Below are 19,045 nucleotides of genomic sequence, written 5' to 3' on the forward strand. Positions count from 1 at the left end.
CCGGAACCGCCGCCATGTCACTGAGCGCTTCTGGGGGAATCCGCATAACCTCAGCGGTTCCCACCGGCTCGGCGCTTCGTATTGACGCCCGTGCCTGGACAGATGCCTTCTTCGCCTGCAGGATGCTTTTCCAGGTATTCGGGCCGTGCAGGAGCGCTGCCCATTATTTCTTGTGCCTTTTGCTTTGGCTTGCCCGCTTGTGCTGACACCCTTCAGGATATCGCTCCTCTGCCAGTGCGTACGCACTGGCAGTGCCTCATACAACATTGTGGATATTAGCTACGTTCTCTGGGTGGGTCCAGTCAGTAGGCCACTGGTTGCACAGGAACCATGCCCTTTGCCACATTGCGCTGGAGCGCTTGTTTTGTGTTTACTTTGATTAAACCACTCCGCGCTGGAGCGCTTGTTTTTGGGTTTCTCTGCACCGCGCTGGAGCGCTTGTTTTTATCTTTTCCTGCATCGCGCTGGAGTGCTTGTTTTTGGGTTCTTCTTGTATTGCACAGAAGCTCTAGTTACTTTGGTGTGCATTGCGCAGGAGCGCTATTCTGTTCATTCTGTCTATGGCTTCAGAACTTATGATGTCCAGTTATGAGGTAACCGCTACCTTCCGCATGAGTGTATGTTAGTGACCGGAAGAGGGTTTGTCTCTGCTGATTGTAATAGGTATTCCCTTGTCTCCCTGTCTGGCCGGTGTCCACGGTTGCTCCGAACAGAGGGACGTCCTCTACTGGTCTTCCGGGCATCGTCCTGCCATCTCTAGCTTCCTTCCCCACTCCCATCTTTATCCTAGTTTGTTTCTAAGTCTCGATTGGGGTAAGGTGGGTACGGGGGCGATAGCTCATGTCGTCTCTGCGAGATCTCTTCGCAAGAAACAGTTAAAACGTGTGGGGTACAGGACACCCACTATGGTATCACAAGATAGGATGTCTGTATAAAGAGAAAAGAAAAAAGACCAACATAAGGAACAGGCAACGTGATGGCCGATAAAGAACGAGGTTCACAAAACTGTGATTTACTTGCCTTCCGGGGCACTCCATGAGATTAGGGTGAGCAACAGGGCTCAAGATGCCTGGATGGAAGAAAGAGTTTGAAAACCACTACTCAGGTATAATCCTGGTGACATATGCCAAAGAGGTCTGCAAGGTAAAAACAAAGTTAGAGTGGGTTGATAGCAGAGACAACTCGCTGCGACCTACAAGCTACGTAACACGAAGGGAGCACACCCCCTGGGATGGCTAGAGATCCCGAGTAAAAGAAGATACATAGACCGTTCAAGCCTTACCTAACTTAGTGAAACTTGGGTCAAACGCGCCTCCTCATGGCCTTGATTCGGCCAATGTTGCCACAAAGTGAAACGGCTGCTTACGTACTCTAGTCTGGAGTCCAAACACTGGCTGATAGCCATCAGGTCTGTATCAATGGAAAAATGACAAGTGTCCGTTAAGACTGGACAGATAACCTAAAAATAAAAACAAGCACATGAGTGCGGCCACCATGTTGGAAAATCGCACTTGTGTCTCAAAGGCTGAATATGTATAATCTGTAACTAAATCGACATATGTGGGTTTAAAACTGTATATGAATAAAAGGAAGCATAAGGAACACAAAAGTAACCCGAAAACTGAGGGACTACTCTCGGAAGAAGTAATGGGAATAAGTAAGCAGCACTACATAGAAGATTAACAGTAACTGGATGCAAAGGAATGGAGTGCCATCTGGTATTCAGTAGGAAGGGATAACGGACCATGGATAATCTAAGAAAGGAAGACGGACAGATACCAACTTGTGGGCCTAGGGGGTACACTAAAACATAAGCGGAGCAAATAGGAGAATAAATAAACAGGGGCCAGCAGGAGAATGGTTATATTATAGCATTTACCCAAGGGAGAAGTTCATTAAGGCCAGAGGTAGCTGTTTGTAAGGTCTAAATCCAGAAGACCTCATTTCTTTTCCTCAGGCCATCAATGTTACTGTCTTTGGGGCATCTGATCTTTTCCAGAATCATCCATTTGAGATCTTTCTCACTATCTCTTTTCTGGGACCAATGTTCCACTAGAGGGGCTCCAACTCCATTATTTTTATGGCAGATTTATGTTCACTAAATCTAACCCTAAACTTGCAACTGCTTTCCCCCACTTAGCCTGAATTGCAGGGACATAGAATCAGATATAAAACATTCGCAGTCCTGCAGTTTGTCACCTCTGTGAGTTTAAATTGCCTCTGTCCCTGTCCAAGGTATTGGTGGTGAGGGCATGATTGCACGCATGGCAATTACTGCCGTTGTGGTTACCCATGATGGTTGTAGATCCTCTGATAGATTTCTGAATGTACTCTCTTTCTTCTTTGTAGGTCAGCTTGACTAGGGAGTTGCTAAGGTTCCTGTTACGTCTAAAGGCAAAGACTGGTCTTGGGAGTTTGGTGGGCTCTTCTCCAGCATTGAGGATATGCCATTGTGACCCAATGATTTGCCTGATTTTGTTATTGAGGGTGGAATGCCGTGTGACACAAACCAGTTTGTTATCATCCTTCTTTGATTTATCTTGGAACAGGATATCCCTAGTAATATAAATGGCTCTTTTGTAAGAGTCTTTAATGAGTTTTTGGGGTATCCTCTATTGAGGAACTTGTGTTTAAGTTGTTCTGCATGATAATCATAGTCCTTGATGTTAGAACAGTTTCTGCACAATCGCAGGAACTGACTGAATGGAATGCCGTCTCTCTGGCACCTAGGGTGGTAGCTCTCATAATGGAGTAAAGTGTTCCTCGCTGTGGGTTTAGTGTGCAGAGGTACGTGGATCATATTGTTTTCATTATAAATCTATATGTCTAAGAATTCAATTTTGTTCTTGATAGTCTTGGGACTAAACTTCATATGTGGCTCACACAAATTGATCCAAAGGAGGGATTCAGTCAGTTGTTGTTCTACTCCTTTCCTTATGAAGAAGATATCACCAATGTAGGAGAGTAAGATCTGCAGTTATGTTTCCCCCACTTATTTTCTGATGTATACACTGGATTCTGGCTATAGTCTCGCTGGGTCCCTGCTAATCAGGGCCCCAGTCTCTCTGTTCTCTCTAAACAACTTTGAGTGCATACTAGATGCACTAGTGATTGGATACTGTGGTACCTTATGAGCCCCTAGTATATGGTACCCTAGGTACCAAGGGCATAGGTACTTCACAGGCCTACCAGGGGCTGAAGCATGTATTATGCCACCCCTGGGAAGCAGACTAAATCTGACACCACAGGCCTGCTACTGCAGCCTGGGTGAGGTAGTGATAGCACTCCTCACAGAGGTATAGGTTCCTATATCTCACACATATAAACCTATCAGCCACCCCTATGGCAGGCCCTATCAATCCTGAGGGCAGGGTGCTTGGTTTACAATGTGAGGGGGTGCCTCTGCCTGAGCAGGGCCCCTCTGCCGCTGACAGGGTCTATTCCTTGTGGCTGTTTGCTGATGCGGTTAAACAATATTCTCTTAAGTGCATTATGACCTCCCGGTTAATGCTAACTTTGGAATGACTGCATCAAAACATGTTGTGTTTGGTGTCAAACAACTTGGAATCATACCCCCACATCAGTCCATGATGTGGGAGTATGATCCCACCCTTCTAGAGGGGACGACATGTACCTACTGTGGTAACACGGTAGAAATCTGAAAGAGCCCTGGCATCACAAAATGGATGCCACCAGCACAGACACTGGGCTGCACTCCTGCTGCTGACTGAAACTCGCAGTGGAGGAGGCCCAACAATTGGCATCCTGTCACAGGGAGGTGTCACCACCTTCCAGACAGGATTTAGTGTATTGGGGCTGGGTGGGTGCACTTCTAGAGTGCTTTGAAGTCCTGCACTGGGGGAGCAGTAGGCTCCTCTGTGCATATGCCAGCTCAAAACGGTTCAGGGGCTACCTGTCCCTGCTCTGGCGCAAAACTGGACAAAGGGAAGTGGGTGTAACCACCCCCTACCGTGACCCTCCCAGAGGAGTGGTCATAGAGCTAGTCCCTCCCCTATCTTCAGTATAAGATAGCCAACCTTGCCATTGCAAAGTAGATAACCCTGGACGACGCTCTACAAAGAAGAATCCTGGCCCTTCGACGTTCCACTACCTTTGGAAGACAGAAGAATCTCCCTTGGAGTCAAGGAGTGACTCCCCTGCTTGGCAGGCACCAAAAACTTGAATCAACGGTCGCAAACTTTCCCACTCCTGCCGGAGTCCGAAGTCCCTGCAGCTCCGGAAGGGTATTTCCTGACTTCTCGACGGCCATTGTGAGTCCCCAGCAGAGCTGAGGCGAGTGGTCCCCACGAGTGACGAGGAACAGCAATACCCGGGTACCATGCACTATTGTCGAATGCAACCCCTTCACGACGCTTTACGAACTTGTGCTTTGAACCACTTGTGGCCCAAGCCTCCAGCAGGTTTTGCAGCGCAAATCAGATGCCTACCTCGTCCCGAGTGACCGTGGGCTCCTGTGAAGCATTTCCTCAAGAGGCGTCTTCGCGATCCCTTGCCCGTTGGCTTGTGGGTCCCCTGAAGACTTTCTTATCGACTCAAAGGGCTCCCCTGGTTACTCCAGGCCTGCCTTCACTCACCCTCGCTGGGTGAGTCCCTCAGACCTTGCTGGTTTGCACCATCGACTTTCTTCACTGTACACGAGACTTGCTGTTGCCAAGGCTTGTTGGCTCCAATCCGGTTGCCGACACCGCCATCAGCTGCAGACGTCGTGGGACACTCCGAATCCAGCTGCTGGTCATCGTCGATCTCTCCTGGATCTCGTGAGCGAAGAGTCAAAACACCCTTGATCACCTGAAATCACCCGATATCCGTGGGCATCCATCTTCCTGGCCCCGGGTCGCTGGCAAGTGACTGTGAACACTGTTCCTTCAATTTTCAGGTCATCTGCATCTCGAATCCAGCCTTGGATTCCACCGGACACTTCTTCAGTCGCCGCAAGCAGTAAATCTTCTTTGGTCTCCATAAAAAACAGCAACACGACCCGACACCAAAAGACACCTATGCACCCGGCTTCCCTGGGTGAGGTAACTCGTGCACTCCAGTGCCCTAGTGTGTGTTGGCCCTCTAATTACTTACCTTGTAAGTGACTTGCTTGTAGACTTCCTCGAAGTACCCTAAAACTTTAAAAATCAAACCGCGACTTGCTCCATTGTAATCAATAGGGAACCCACGGCTGTGTTCACACACTACATGTGTCTCCCGTGGGTCTGTTACTTACCTGCTTTCACTGCAGTAGTGAAGCCCCAGCGATTCTACAGGCCCTAGGCCTTGTCATTCTGCAAGTTGACTTTCCTAAACCTCTTTGTTAGTATATGGTCTGGTACGCCCCTAGGGCCCCTGCCATATTTGTGTTTAACTTATTGTGAAACGTTGATATTTGAATGTGTTCCTGGCTTCTAATCTCATAAAGAGATTAGTAGAGTCTGTCTAGAAATAAATACATATATATTTGATATCTATACCTGTGTGGTGTCCTTTCATTTGGTAATTCAAGAGATTATAAGGTAAATCAAGCTGCTTTACATTCCTCTGAGACTTAGCCTGAAGGCTGCTCTCCACAGCTACCACTAGGATAGCTTTCCTTAAAAGGTTTTCTTAAACCTATCTACCATAAGAGTTGAATTGGACTGGTGCAAGGTGGCCACTATAACTAGTGACCAGCATATGCCAGGCCAACGTCTCACAACCAATGTATCTTTGCAATTGATGGATATTTTTAGCACAGGGTGCTATTTCATTGAAGATAAATTTGTCCTCAAAGGTACCCATGTAAATATTAGCCACATTAGGTGCGCAGGCTGCCCCATGCTGACTCCTTAGATCTATTTTTAAATGGAGTTGTTGAATTCAAAATAGTTCTCTTTGAGAACAATGGCCAGACACTTAAGAATAAACATGTGATCGTCTTGATTTTCACTTCTTCCTAGGGTCGCTTTGACTGCTTCTAATGCTTCTAGCAGAGGAATATTGGTGTATAATGCCTCAATGTCCATCGTGCCCAACGTGTCAGTATTGAAATTAAAGGGTATTCCTTAAATTTTAGATATCATGTGTCCTGTATCTTTAACATAGGCTGAGAGGGCAGACATTAACGGTTTAAAAAAAATGATCTACGTATTTGGACGGAGGTGCTGTAATGGAGCCTATAGTCGACACAATGGGTCTGAAGGGGGGCTTGATGGGGTATTTGTGAGTTTTTGGCACTCCATTTAGCACAGGGATTTTGGTGTACCATCTGTTAAGAAACTCGGATTCCTGTCTACAAATAGTACCTCTATCAAGGGCACTTTCTGTGATCTGTAGAATTTCTTTATTATAAGGAGGCTTAGGTACCAATTTATACATGCTTGAAGTTCGCAGCCAGTTGTCTCTGCTAGCCAAAAAACAAACATAACAGTACAAAATCCCTGGGTCTAAGCAAAAAACTATTACGAAATGTGATTACAACTACATACTGAATTGAAACAAACAGAATCACAGATACCACCAGGAAAAAAGTTGGGCATTTCCCTCTTTAGGACAAAATCCCTCACTCACCACAAGGTGACATGCTTCATCATACGGACTCTCCTCTCAAAGGAAAAACCTAGTTCCTTTGAGGGCTACAACCCTCTCGTTGAGAGAGAGGAGCTCAGGGCTGTTTTATAACAAAGAAGGATAATCTAAACCCTCATGTGAAGAGTACAGAAATTAAAGAGTGAGGGCGCAGCGCAAAAAAAGAAGTGAAAAAGTGAGAATAAAACTAGCTAGGAGGTGTCCAAAATTGAATTTATTCCAAGACACCAGCTGCCAGGATTAAAACCAGAGGACCAGCTGTATGAATTTATAACCGCTGTGGTGAGAAAAAAGGTTGGTCAACGTGTTTCAGCCATAGCACCAACACGTGGGTTAGGCTTTCTTCAGGACCTCAAACAGGTGCTGCTGCGAAAAAGTGAATAAGTGCAACAAGAAAGGATATATTTTTTTCAGTATATGACCTCAATCCTCTGTACATCTGTTACAACAAGGACGAGTGTACCTAAAAATAAAAAATGGTAATGATAACTATCAGTGAAGATAATCATATTGCACACATTGGTGTTTCCTGTGATACTGTGATATAAAAGATATAACATATCTTACCCGCAACTGCTGGGTACTCAGTCCCGTCTCAGCCTGGCAGCCGCTCAGGAAGGGGACACCGCTCTGAAAAATGGTGTACAATGCCATTAACAAAAACATGTCCTCCCTTGTCTATGGCTAATTAGAATCCTATAGAAAATCAATGAGGCATATATATCAAAGCAAAAATGCAAAACAAGGAGCAAAAAAGGACTTTATAAATAGTAAGGCCAGTTGTCAAAATAAGCTTGTATCAATTGGTTTCAAAGATCACCAAACAAGAGAAAAATATATTTGGCCGGCAAGGTAACATCTTCATTAATCCCATTATCTGAAAGAAACACGTTAGTTAGATTCCTCACCTTAGAATATCCCCAGGCGTCAGGCTGGATCCGGAAAGATTTTTCGTCAGCAATACCCCTTGCACGTCGCTAGGCGTCGTCTGCGGCTCCGCGTCCGTCGTCGGCATCGTGAGCCCGAATGACGTCGTCAGAGTACTTAGACGCCTCCCTCGCGCGCTGACGTCAGTTCTTCTTTTTTCCGCGCCAGACAGCGCCGATCCAGGAAGAGCTTTCCCCTTTGTCATTTATTGACTAAACTTTTTGACTCTTTTTGGTCTACTGTCGAGTCGACTCTGGTGCCAGTAGGATGCCTGGGTTTAAAGCCTGTGACTCCTGTCACCGAGTTATGTCGGTGACGGATCACCATCGCCGGTGCCTTTACTGTTTGGGGCCCGACCACGATGCGGAATCGTGTATCGACTGTCAGGCCTTGACCTCGAAGGCTAGGCGTGAGCGGTCCCGTAAGCTTCTCAATCTGCGACACTCGGCTCCGTGCCGTTTAAGGTCTCGGTCCAGGAGGAGGTCGAAGGACCGGTCGCGGAGCCACAGCCACCATCACCGCTCGTCGGGCTCGAAGTCTTCGGGTAAGTTGAAGCACTTAAAGAAGTGCAATAGGCGACACCGCTCTTCAGACTCCGCTCGCCGGTCGCGCGACTCGGTCGAGGGTCAGGGTGGTCCCACCCCCGCGGCTCTGTTGGAGCCGCGTCCGTCCCCATACCCGCCGGTCCCTGGGACTGACGCAACTCCGGCAGAGATCAGTGCCTTCCTCTCGGCCATGAGGGGCCTGGCTCCGCCGTCGACGCCTGTCAGCACGCCTTCGGGCCCCGCGGGCTCGACTGGGCGACCTCGCAAGCCGGCGGCTCCGGCCCCGGCACCGTCGTCGACTTTGGTCCCGACGCCGCAGGTCCCCGAGGGATCCAGGCCTGGATCTCTGCCGGCGCCGGTCGACCTCACGATGCCCCCTCCGCCGGCGCCGACACCGGTTCCACCTCCGGCGCCGTCTCCGGATGACGCCGTTCCCCGGTTCAGCCCCGGTCCGGGCCCGGCGCCGGTGCGGCGCCATCCCACGCCGCATCCGGCGCCAATGGATGAACATTTCATCTACCGCCCAGCTCCGATCATTGTAAATGTAATGTAAATTGATACTTGTATAGCGCACTACTCACCCGCAAGGGTCTCAAGGCGCTTGTACGAATACCGCTGTGGAACCCATCCTGGCTTTCCCTGTGAGGCGTCCACTCCTGGGCACCCCCAAGGTGGAGGCCAGGCATCCTTAGCGTTGTGGGGGCCGTTGTGGAGATTAAGCAAGCTATTGCCCAGAGTTGCAGAGTGGGACTCCATGATTGGAATGGCACCGAGGCGAGAATTATCAGGTCCATGGAATTTTTGAGCCCAAGACCCGCCGAGGCGGGGAATTGAACCCTGGTCCCGGGCTAGACCTCTGCATCAGGGTCTGCCGCTCTAATCATTGAGCCACACTTCTCCCCCTGTTTATCAGGAATCGGATGACGGGGGCGACTGGGAGGGGTCTGAGGACCCTATGGGCAGGCAGGCCCACTTATCACTGGACTGGGCAGATGAACTGGGGGATGCCAGTGGTCTGGTAATCTCCCTGGACACTGGTTTCATCTCTCCTCCGACTGTGGCCTCGGAGGAAGGTGCAGCTTTTTCAGTGGTGCTGCGCAAGGCGGCCGACGCCCTTGGGCTGGAGTTGCCTGCTGTGGCCGTGTGGACTAACCTCCTCACTGAAGTGCTTTAACTGTCAGCAAGCTCCTCGGAGCCTCTGCTGCAGTTCAATGAGGCACTAGTGGACGTTCTGCAGGGCACCTGGTCCAAGCCCTCCACTGTACCGCCCCGGGTGACCCCAGTTTTCTGTCCCAACACCCCACGCCCAAGAGTCTGGTTATCCAGGCCTCTACTTCCCAATCCTCCTTCCCTTCCGCTCCTCCGGATCGGGAATCCAAGAGGCTGGAACAGTTCGGAAAGAAGCTGTTCTCTTCCCTTAGTTTGGGCCTGCGGTCTTTGAATACCACTTGCCTCTTGGACCGTTATTCCCACTCTCTGTGGGATACAGTGGAGGACGTGCTGCCCCTGTGTCCGGAGAAGGCCCGGACACGGCTCGCCCAGCCTCTCGCCGACGGGCGAGATGCAGCACGACATGCTATACGATGTGTACTAGACACTCTGGACTCGCTGGGTAGGGTGATGTCAACCACGGTGGTGCTCCGTCGCCACACCTGGCTGCGGTCCACTTCTTTCTCGGGGGATGTCCAGAGTACCCTCATGGATATGCCCTTTGATGGCACTCGCCTTTTTGGCGAGAAGGCGGATAGTGCGCTGGCGCGCTTCAAGGACTCCCGGGCTACGGCCAAGTCCTTGGGCCTCTCGGCTCGCGACCGCAAACTTCTGCCTTTCGCCCCTTTCGTGGCCAAGGAAGGGGCGCCCCCTCACGTCCGCCTAGTCACCGGCCGCAGACGCAACCTGCACGCGAACGTGAATTCCGCCGAGGCTGTACCGGGGGACAACGTGCCGGTCAGTCCACATCCACGCCAGCAGCATCCGCCTCAAAGCCTAGTCCGAGGTTTCAGGCCCATTCCACGCCAGTGGGCGGCAGAGTTCGCCATCACCTGCTCCACTGGCGTTCCATCACTTCGGACAGGTGGGTGCTGCAAATCGTCCGAAGGGGCTACTCCCTCCCCTTCGAGACGACCCCTCCAGCCATGCCACCGCAGTACCACCGTATGTCGGGGGATCACTTGAATCTTCTGCGGGAGGAAGTTGCGGCCCTCTTGGCCAAAGGGGCCGTCGAGCGCGTTTCTGGTCCAGAAGTGGGTCGTGGTTGCTATTCCCACTACTTTCTGGTTCCCAAGAAGGACAAAGTGGGCCTACGCCCTATCTTGGACCTTAGGAGCGTCAACGCCTTCCTCCGGAAGGAGAAGTTCAAGATGCTCACCTTAGCTCAGGTTCTGGCTGCCCTAGACCCTGGAGACTGGATGGTAGCGTTGGACTTGCGCTGGACTTGCAGGACGCAAATTTTCACATCCCCGTCCTGCCAGTCCACCGGCGTTACCTGCGGTTCACGGTGGGTCAGGAGCATTTTCAGTTCACCGTGCTCCCCTACGGTCTCACCAGTGCCCCTCGGGTGTTCACGAAAGTGATGGCGGTGGTCGCAGCTCATCTGCGCAGATTAGGCGTTCCAGTCTTCCATTATCTCGACGACTGGCTGTTGAAGGCGGGTTCGCCCCAGCAAGTCGTCTCCCACCTCCAGACTACGGCCGACCTCCTGCATTTGCTGGGGTTCTCCGTCAATGTGCCGAAGTCGCATCAGAGTCCCTCCCAGAAGCTCCTCTTCATCGGAGCGGTTCTGGACTCGGCGCAGTTCCGGGCCTATCAGCCGGAACAGCGGGTCCGGGATATTCAGGCTCTGATTCCCATTTTTCAGCCTCTATCCCGGGTTTCGGTCAGGTTGGTGCTGCGGCTTCTGCCAGGTGGCGAATGCGGGCTCTGCAGTGGGACCTGAAGTTTCAGTGGGCCCAGCATCGGGACAACCTGTCCGACCATGTCTTGATCTCGGAGGGCACTGCGAAGCAGTTGCAGTGGTGGCTTACGAACCGCGATTGGGTCAGCGGCAGATCCCTCTCCCTACTCCACCCGGAGCACGTAGTGGTGACGGATGCGTCCCTCCTGGGATGGGGGGGCCACATGGGGGAGGTGGAGATCAGAGGACTCTGGTCTCCGGCGGAGTCTCGGCTCCATATCAACCTTTTGGAGCTGAGAGCGATCCGACTTGCACTGAAGGCATTCATTCCCGTTGTCCGGGGAAGTGTGGTGCAGGTGTTCACGGACAACACCACCACCCTTTGTCAGGAGGCTCTGCGCCTCTGGACATGGCTGGAACATCAGGGCATCACCCTGGTGGTTCAACATCTGGCGGGCCCTCTGAACGCCAGAGCAGACGAACTCAGCCACCGGTGCATGATGGATCACGAGTGGCGTCTCAACTCGGACGTGGCGCGAGGCCTCTTTCGGCAGTGGGGAGAGCATTGGTTAGATCTATTCGCCACCGAAGAGAACGCGCAATGTCAGCAGGTCTGCACGTTGGAGTTTCCAAGGCAGCACTCGCTCGGGGAGGCTTTTCGTCGTGAGTGGAGTTGCGGTCTGTTGTACGCCTTTCCGCCTATACCACTTCTGCTCAGAGTGCTGAAGAAGATCAGGCGCGACCGGGCCCAAGTCATCTTGATGGCTCCGGATTGGGCACAAAGGTACTGGTATCCCGAGATACTCAGTCTGTCAATCGATCTCCCGATACGACTGCCTCTTCAGGAGGATCTTCTGTCGCAGCAGCTGGGGACGGTCCTCCACCCGAACCTGTCCAGTCTCCACCTTCATGCGTGGAGATTGAGCGGTGATAGTTGATGCCATTTGACTTGCCTCCTGAAGTCTGCAATGTGATTCTGGCAGCCAGGCGTCCCTCCACAAAAACGGTATACGCCTGCAGGTGGAACAAATTTATGGCATGGTGCAGAGCAAAGGCTGTGGATCCCCTTTCTGCCCCTCTTTCTGAGGTTCTCCTCTTTCTTCTTTCTTTGGCCCAGCAGGGCTCTGCTCTGCGCACTCTTAAAGGTTATCTTTCTGCTATCTCTGCCTTCCTTCGGCTTCCTGATCAGCCTTCTCTCTTCAAATCCCCTGTTGTTTCTCGATTCCTTAAGGGCATTACTCACATGTTTCCTCCTGTCCCTTTCGTAATGCCTCAGTGGGATTTGAATCTTGTTTTGACATATCTGATGTGCGCTCCCTTTGAGCCACTTCATAAGTGTCCTCTTCGTCTCTTGATGCTTAAGACTACTTTCCTGGTAGCCATCACCTCTGCTAGAAGGGTGAGTGAGCTCCAGGCTCTCTCCTCTAAGCCTCCTATCCTTTCTATTCATCCGGACAAGGTTGTGCTACGCACTCGCCCTTTCTTCCTTCCTAAGGTTGTGACTGCCTTTCACATTGGGCAGTCTGTTACGCTGCCCACCTTCTTTCCGCCTCCACATCCCTCGAAAGAGGAAGAGCGGCTCCACCGTCTGGACCCAAAACGTGCGCTCTCCTTCTTTCTGGACCGCACAAAACAGTTCCGGGTGGATGACCAACTTCGTTGGCTACGTGGCCGCTAAGAAGGGGCGGGCGGTGCACAAGCGGACCATCTCTCGGTGGGTCGTTTTGTGAATCAAAGCTTGTCACGCTAAAAAGGAACCTCCTGTTGGGCTGAGGGCCCATTCCACTCGGGCCACGGCGGCGACAACTGCCCTGGGTCGGGGAGTCCTCTTGCAGGACATTTGTCAGGCAGCAACGTGGGCCTCGCTGCACACGTTTGCCAAGCATTATTGCCTGGACAGCCAAGTCCGGAGAGATGGCTTCTTTGGCCGTTCTGTTCTCCAGGACTTTCTGGTGTGATCTTGGTTCGCAGACCCACCACCGGGGTTGGTATTGCTGGGGTATCTATTCTAAGGTGAGGAATCTAACTAACGTGTTTCTTTCAGATGAACAAGTTACTTACCTTCGGAAACGATGTATCTGTAAGAAACATTAGTTAGTTAGATTCCTCACCGACCCACCCATCCTCCCCGTTCTGCAAACCGACATCTAGGGTTAAGGTTATCCTTTTCAGGGCCCTAGACTTTTTTGGCACCAGTGTCGGTCTCTTGCATGGCTCTGCGTTCCTGGCGCAGAAAGCTATGTACAAGAACTGACGTCAGTGCGCGAGGGCGGCGTCTAAGTACTCCGACGACGTCATTCCGGCGCACGACATCGACGACGGACACGGAGCCGCAGACAACACCTAGCGACGCGCAAGGGGTATTGCTGACGAAAAATCATACCGGATCCAGCCTGACGCCTGGGGATATTCTAAGGCGAGGAATCTAACTAACTAATGTTTCTTACAGATACATCGTTACCGAAGGTAAGTAACTTGTTCGTTTGTGCCTTTTTAATGTGTGAAAGGAATGAGTATCAGAAAAAGTAATTAATTCTCACACTTCTTCCACACACTATTACTCAAACACTTAAAAACTTAAAGGAAACCAAAGAGGAAATCAATAAAAACAGTGCTTCTATGGTTTGGAGAGGTACATCATCTTCTATTCTCGACTTTAAAGCTTGGCTGAATGTCCAAAATGACTTTTTTAACTTCACTTGTGAATACAGTAAAAGCGCATTACCATTTTTGGACATCTTGATTACTCCACAAGATGGTGGCCGAACACAGAGCTATATAAAAAACCAATGGCAAGAAACTCACTTCTATCTTATGGGAGTTTTCACCCCCAGGCCTTACGCGAGAATTTGCCATTTGGCCAGTTTTTGCGCATTAAGAGAAATTGTTCCACCACTGTCACGATTTCACAGTTAACCAAGCATAAAGAACGACAGATCCGTAGTAGTTATGGATCTAATGTCGTTTATGCTCCCATGTAAAAAGCCCACCCCTATCCCGTGCAGCCTGCACTCCCTAGGGTAGTATTATTATTAGCATGTGCCTATAAGTAATTGCGATATGTTTATGTGTTTATTCATGTATGTTTTCATATATTGGCTCATTGGTAAATGCCTTTAAAAATAACTCTTTGTGGCCTTTTGGACTTTCAATGTACTCTGCACTTTGTATGCAAAAAAAGACTTCGCATTTTGCCTCGCGCTGAACGCGCTGTGAAAAAGAAATCTTTGCTGGTAAAGCGTCGCCTCGCATATGAACGCAAGCGACGTCAATTGACATACGGGTGTGGTTCGGGTGTGGCAGGCCTATAAAAGCCACACCCGAGCCTCTAGAAGGTGCTTGGCCTTCTAAGTGCGGTCATGTTCACATCGCAGCAGCATCTTAAACATCACAGCGGCTCTCTTGACATCGCAGCAACTCACCTGATTTCTTCCGGACTTCCAGGAATTCGTTGACAACGGGATCCTCGGTTTCTGAAATGAAGCAGAGAAAGCTAAGTGACTTTTAATTCTGTTATTCAACAAGGCGCCCTACGCAAGAAAGGAGCATTTAGCAACTTGAATAATAAGAACAATTTTTGGACCAACTTTTGAATATATCAAAAGAACTTTACCTTAGCAGTCTTGAATCTTAGATTATATGCTAAACAGTAGATATTGTATGTTATCCTTTGATGCAAATGTATATTTCTTAGACAAAAAACCTATGGCAAAACGATGGAGAAGGCAGAAAAGTATTTATGTGGAGTAAGTGAAAACCTGATTAGAGTATAGAAAAAAGAATAGGAGTAAAAGTGAGCCCCTATTTGAATATAGAATTAAAAACGCTAATATTTGATTATTTCTTTTAAAAGGAAAAAACGGTTTAACGAAAGACACAACATCCTAACACGTATCTTCACTCGGACTTCACTTCTGCATGACAACTCCATCTGACTACGACAACTGGACGCTAGGAATACACCTGTAGAATCGCAGGAGAGTGTTAGCCTTGGGAAGTCCTTACGTTCATTTCACTTAAAATACTTCTTGTTGCCTCGCAGGTCGACAACAGGATCCAGTAGCGTCCGAATCCGGCCCTCCTCCCCACGTTTCTATTGTATGGCCATAGCGTTTTCAAATAGATATAGCTGGTTATATTTTAGGAGTTCAGGGAGGTTGGTCCATAGCGTCTCTGCAAAACCCACCAAGCACCTTACAGGTAAGAAAACAAGCATCCTGAAGGTAAGAGTGACTTGATAACCTTGACAACCACTAGCAAGTATCAGGAACATGCAAAAAGGCTGGCTATTCAATTGCAAGCTCGCCAATATCCCAAGGACCTTGTGAAAAGGTCTATGAAACGTGCTGTCAACAACAATCGGGTTGCCCTTTTGGAGACCGGGACTCCTAAAACACCTTCAGAAAGATTGACATGTGTACACATATTTTGTAGTTTCACCAACAAAATCAAAAAAAGTATCCTGTCAAATTGGAAGATTCTGAACATTGGGGAGACAGCATTACCCCGGCCGTTGTTTGCATTTAAACGCAGCACTAGTATTAAGGACCAATTGCTACATACACGTCCACGCAATAACAAGACGAATCCGCAAGATACCCTGTGGGGTTTACCCCCGGTACAGGGTCATTTTCCTTGCGGCTCTTGTACAGCTTGTCCCAACACCTCTCAAACTACTGAGATTTTGACATTGGTTCTCCCAAACCGTGGTTATTAACACATCACACGAACTGCAATAGTGAGAACCTTCTTTACTTGATTACCTGTCCATGTGCCTTGCGGTACGTGGGCATGACCACACGTAAAGTGAAGGTACGAATTCTTGAACGTAAGAGCACTATTAGGTGCAGGAAAACCTCAACGAAATTGACTAATAATTTTTTGTTAGCTCAACACAGTCCTGTTGACCTTAGATGGACTGTGTTAGAGAAACCATATATTCCACCTCATATTACAGATGTGACCTCCTTTTTATTTAAACGAGAACAATGGTGGGTCCATAAACTGAAAAGTGACAGGATGGGTCTTAACGATGAGATCCCGTGGGTCTCTCTACAATAGATACTCTGTGCACTTTTGTCCCTTCCCGTTTTTTGCTTCTTGATTAGGGTCTTAGAGGGACATGTTTTTGGAGACACACTGGTCAGTGTGTTCAACCTTTCTAGTTAATATGAGAGTTACACTCTTATTTATTTATGAGTTTCTCTATTTAAATACCAATGTGACTAGATGGTACTGGATTTGTTCACTGTCTCATTTATGGGTGCGCTCGATTTTTGGTGCTGCAGAATAATTATTATGACGCTGAGAATGAGAGGTTGTTCCTCATTTTTTACATGATTACTTTTTTCTGTAATGGTTTACCCTTTTCTTAGTACCTACGGGCCAAACGAGTGTTGGTTCAGTGATTTGCACAGATGCGTCGAGATAGTGGCAGTTTCTTGATGCATGCGCAATGTATCGAGTAGAGTGGTGCTTTATTGTGTGGACCTGAGTGTCACCTATAAGAGACTCGCGGTTAACAAATGAATGTAGGACAGGCAGCGCTGTCCTAGTGAGTTGGTATGATAAATATGATATCGCCACGTTTTTTAGTACAATTGATTTTCGAGAGGTTTATTTACTGCGCATGTGCAGCCGATTAGTATAACCATTAGCACGACTGCGCAGTTTGTGCACAATTGATCTTTGAGAAGTATGGAAACTGCGCATGTGCAGTCGATTAGTGTCACCAGTAGTACGGCCTTGGTCTCGTAGTCAACTCACCTCCGGTCGCCGGCTCAATTTGACATGGAGTACCGACGGAGAGGTGAGTTGTACTTTGATGGGCTAATCTATCTTCTGACTTTGGAGTTCTTTTTGGCTCTCCTTGTTGCTCTTTGTTATTTTGGCACAGGAATGCAGATGCGCTAAGAGTACAGTTTTAATCAATAAATTGTTCTTTTCCATGAGGGACTATTAAAACAGTTGTTTGCTAAATCATAAACGCGCTGTTTTTATTGATTTCCTCTTTGGTTTCCTTTAAGTTTTTAAGTGTTTGAGTAATAGTGTGTGGAAGAAGTGTGAGAATTAATTACTTTTTCTGATACTCATTCCTTTCACACATTAAAAAGGCACAAACAATGTGATTAAGGAAGATGTTAGCTTGCTGGACAAATATATTTTTCTCTTGTTTGGTGATCTTTGAAACCAATTGATACAGGCTTATTTTGACAACTGGCCTTACTATTTATAAAGTCCCTTTTTGCTCCTTGTTTTGCATTTTTGCTTTGATATATATGCCTCATTGATTTTCTATAGGATTCTAATTAGCCATAGACAAGGGAGGACATGTTTTTGTTAATGGCATTGTACACCATTTTTCAGAGCGGTGCCCCCTTCCTGAGCGGCTGCCAGGCTGAGACGGGACTGAGTACCCAGCAGTTGTGGGTAAGATATGTTATATCTTTTATATCACAGTATCACAGGAAACACCAATGTGTGCAATATGATTATCTTCACTGATAGTTATCATTACTATTTTTTATTTTTAGGTACACTCGTCCTTGTTGTAACAGATGTACAGAGGATTGAGGTCATATACTGAAAAAAATATATCCTTTCTTGTTGCACTTATTCACTTTTTCGCAGCAGCACCTGTTTGAGGTCCTGAAGAAAGCCTAACCCACTTGTTGGTGCTATGGCTGAAACATGTTGACCAACCTTTTTTCTCACCATAGCGGTTATAAATTCATACAGCTGGTCCTCTGGTTTTAATCCTGGCAGCTGGTGTCTTGGAATAAATTCAATTTTGGACACCTCCTAGCTAGTTTTATTCTCACTTTTTCACTTCTTTTTTTGCGCTGCGCCCTCACTCTTTAATTTCTGTACTCTTCACATGAGGATTTAGATTATCCTTCTTTGTTATAAAACAACCCTGAGCTCCTCTCTCTCAACGAGAGGGTTGTAGCCCTCAAAGAAACTAGGTTTTTCCTTTGAGAGGAGAGTCCCTATGATGAAGCATATCACCTTGTGGTGAGTGAGGGATTTTGTCCTAAAGAGGGAAATGCCCAACTTTTTTCCTGGTGGTATCTGTGATTCTGTTTGTTTCAATTGAGTATGTAGTTGTGATCACATTTCGTACTAGTTTTTTGCTTAGACCCCGGGATTTCGTACTGTTATGTTAATTGTGATTGGGGAATAAATCCCAGGTGGTCTCTAAATCTTCCTCAGGACCCTCCTGTTTTCAATCATTGTTTGTTTGGGAGAAGTCTCTGCTAGCCACCCACTCGAACTACGGGGCAGATTTATGAGGTTTTGCCGTAGGGAAGCGCAGCAGGCCTTCCTTCTGCGCTTCCCTACGGCAAAAGAAAAGGGCAGGGATGCGCCGTATCTATAAAATGCGGCGCATTCCTGTCCTTTTCCCCTACGCCGGCGCACAATGGGCTGCCTGCGCCAACGCAGGCACCTCTGCTCCATGGTGCAAGGGTGCCTGCGTTGCGGAGATGAATATTTTTGTACAGGAAGGGAAACACATCTGTACAAAAATAATCACAAGAGGTTTTTCCTCTTTGTATGGGTGCTGCAGAATGCAGCACACATAGAAAAAGGAAAAACAAGGAGAAATAAAGATATTTCTCCCCGTTGTGCCTCCCTTACGCCTCCCCTGGGGAGGCGGAAGCTTTTGGCGCTGCCTCAGATTTACGATTTCTTGTAAATCTGGGGCAGTGTCAAAAGGCCATGGATGTTGCTGGGAACGCCCCCAGCAACACTGTGAGAAGTTGGCCTGATGTATGATGTCACTAGTTATAGTGTACGCCTTATATCAGTCCAAATACCCTTATGGTGATTGGTTTTAAAGTCAACCTTATAGACCAGCTATCCTAGTGGTAGCATGGACAAGAGCAGTCTTAGGCTAAACTCTGAATGGCATGTGAAGCCAGCTGTGATACCATATATAAACCCTTGAATACCAAATGAAAGGACACCACACCAGATATATATATAAAATAAAGTGTATTTATTCTAAGCAAACCCTCAGCACTCTTTATGAGATTAGAGGTAAGTACAACACAGTCTTATTTAAGCATACATTAAGTCACACAGGTAAGTAATACAGTTAGGCCCT

General features: G+C 48.3%; 1 long non-coding RNA gene across 1 annotated transcript; it reads left to right on the forward strand.

Moving 5' to 3' along the window:
• Positions 1-16,635: 16,635 nt before the first annotated feature.
• On the forward strand, positions 16,636-17,738 carry LOC146811313 (uncharacterized). Its single transcript, XR_014965811.1, has 3 exons — positions 16,636-16,747; positions 17,305-17,367; positions 17,472-17,738. It is a non-coding gene; the product is annotated as an uncharacterized LOC146811313 (long non-coding RNA).
• The last annotated feature ends 1,307 nt before the right edge of the window (positions 17,739-19,045 follow it).

This window comes from Triturus cristatus, chromosome 7 (genome assembly GCF_964204655.1).
Source record: "Triturus cristatus chromosome 7, aTriCri1.1, whole genome shotgun sequence".
Classification (NCBI taxonomy): domain Eukaryota; kingdom Metazoa; phylum Chordata; class Amphibia; order Caudata; family Salamandridae; genus Triturus; species Triturus cristatus.